The sequence below is a fragment of the Orycteropus afer genome, unplaced genomic scaffold (assembly GCF_000298275.1).
Source record: "Orycteropus afer afer isolate SDZICR_OR568_19922 unplaced genomic scaffold, OryAfe1.0 scaffold00623, whole genome shotgun sequence".
NCBI classification, from domain to species: Eukaryota; Metazoa; Chordata; class Mammalia; order Tubulidentata; family Orycteropodidae; genus Orycteropus; species Orycteropus afer.
In genome coordinates, this window is record NW_006922210.1 from 1,231,714 (window position 1) to 1,233,658 (window position 1,945).

General features: G+C 41.0%; 1 protein-coding gene across 1 annotated transcript in view; it reads right to left on the reverse strand.

Annotated features, from left to right (window-relative positions):
• The window catches only part of RRN3 (RRN3 homolog, RNA polymerase I transcription factor), a 54,301-nt gene that overhangs the window by 35,891 nt on the left and 16,465 nt on the right, over window positions 1-1,945 (reverse strand). The window lies entirely within an intron of this gene.

Below are 1,945 nucleotides of genomic sequence, written 5' to 3' on the forward strand. Positions count from 1 at the left end.
AGTATTCAGGTATTTGTCTTCAATCTCATTAATTTTGTCTTCCATTGCATCAGTTCTACTCCTTTGCCCTTCCAATATGTTATCTATTTCTGATAATTTAGTATTAATGTTCTGGATTTCTATCTGTAGACTTTGAATCATTTCTAGTTTTTAATTTATTTTGTCATTTTCTTCTTGTGTTTTCTTCAGAAATTCTTCTAGGGTTTTGTGTTTGTTTCCCTTGATCTGTCTCTCAATCCTTTGAAGATACCTGAATATAATTCTTTTGAATCCCTTTTCAGGGAGTTCCATGCTGCTTCTTCCTCAGTGATGGAGTCTGGGTCTGTATCCTGCTCCCTTGTTTCTACTACTTTATCTTGCTTCTGTATGTGGACTGTGATAGTCTGTGTTCTCCAAGACATTGTTGTTGTATTTAGATCCCTGTTAACTGTATGTGAAGAGCAGTGAAGGGTGAGTCAGGGTCTTCTTGGTGGTTATCGTTGGCCCGTTGGTGGAGAAGAAAGTGGGGGCTCTCACTCAGTAAGTGAAGTTTCAGGAGGTGTGGGTGTAGTTGTGTCATAAGGGGACTATTGCTGTCTCCCAATCAGTTAGACAAAAACAACAATTGAATAACCATCAAAACAGTGAAAGCAAATGGACCAAAAACATTGTGTAATCACATAGGAACAATAACCAGAAAAAGAAAAAAGGGGGGAAAAAAACACAACACTATCTGGGGAGAGGGCAATAAGAGAAAAAAGGTAGAGAAGGAGAGTAACGAAAAAAAATGGAAAAAACATAAAAAGAAAAACAAGGAACAGTGTTAACCACAAGAAAGAAAGAAAGAAAGAAAACAGGAACCAGGAAGAGGGAACAGAAAAAAGCTGAAAACTAGAACCTGGGAAGGGAAGAATAAAAGATAATAATAAAAAGGACAAAAGTAATAATAATAATGTTGTTGTTGCTCTTATGTGCTGTCAAGTCGGACCCGACTCATAGAGACCCCTCCTTGGGTTTCCAAGGCAACATCACTACGAAAGTAGATTGCCCCGTCTTCCTTCTAAGGAGTGATTGGTGGGTTTGAATCGCCAGCCTTCTGGTTAGCAGTCAAGTGCCTTAGCCACTATGCTACCAGAGCTCCTAATAATAATAATAGTAGTAGTTTTAGTTTTAAAATAGAGAAAAACAAACAAACTAAAAAAGGAAAAAAATATCGGGTCAGAGCGAGGCATGGCACCCAGGCTCTGTTCAGGCACAGACTGCAATGGAATTCCTGCCAGCCTAGAAGGTGGATGGGAGTGAGGGACAGCCACACCTCCGTTCACCAAGAGGGTGTGGAATATAAGAGATGATATATGAGAATGTCACACCTTTCCAGTCGTCAGTGTCTGTAATGTCCTTGTGGTTCCTGACAAGTGGAGCCTGTTCTTACATCCCTGGAATCTGGGAGAATGTTGTCACTTTTCCTCTTCACTACTCCCCCTTTTATTTACCAGCGACCAGAGCAGTTCTCCTTGCAGTTCCTGGCTAGCAGGGTTGATTTTTAGGTTAATTCTTAGGTCCTAACACCACTCGGCAGTATCTAATCTGTCTGTGCCATCAGGACTGTTGCCAGACCGCAGCTCCATATGTCTCCTTTTTGCTGTTTTCATGCAAATTCTTCTGCTAGTTGGAGTTTGGTCCAATTCTATAATCCTTCCCTTCAAACCTCAGGGCTCCAGGATTATCTTCTGTATCTGTGTTAATTGGTTCCCCTTTTGTTTTGCTGAAGAGGGTCTGTGCAGTCTTTCTGCTACTCCGCCACCTTACCGGAACTCAACATTTATTATTTTTATAACAAGAAAAAATTTACAACAGCACAGTCAACTCAGATTGTAGTTGTTGTTGTTGTTGTTTGCCATCGAGTCGGCCCCGACTCATAGCGACCCCTCCTTGGGTTTCTGAGGCAGTATCACTACGGAAGTAG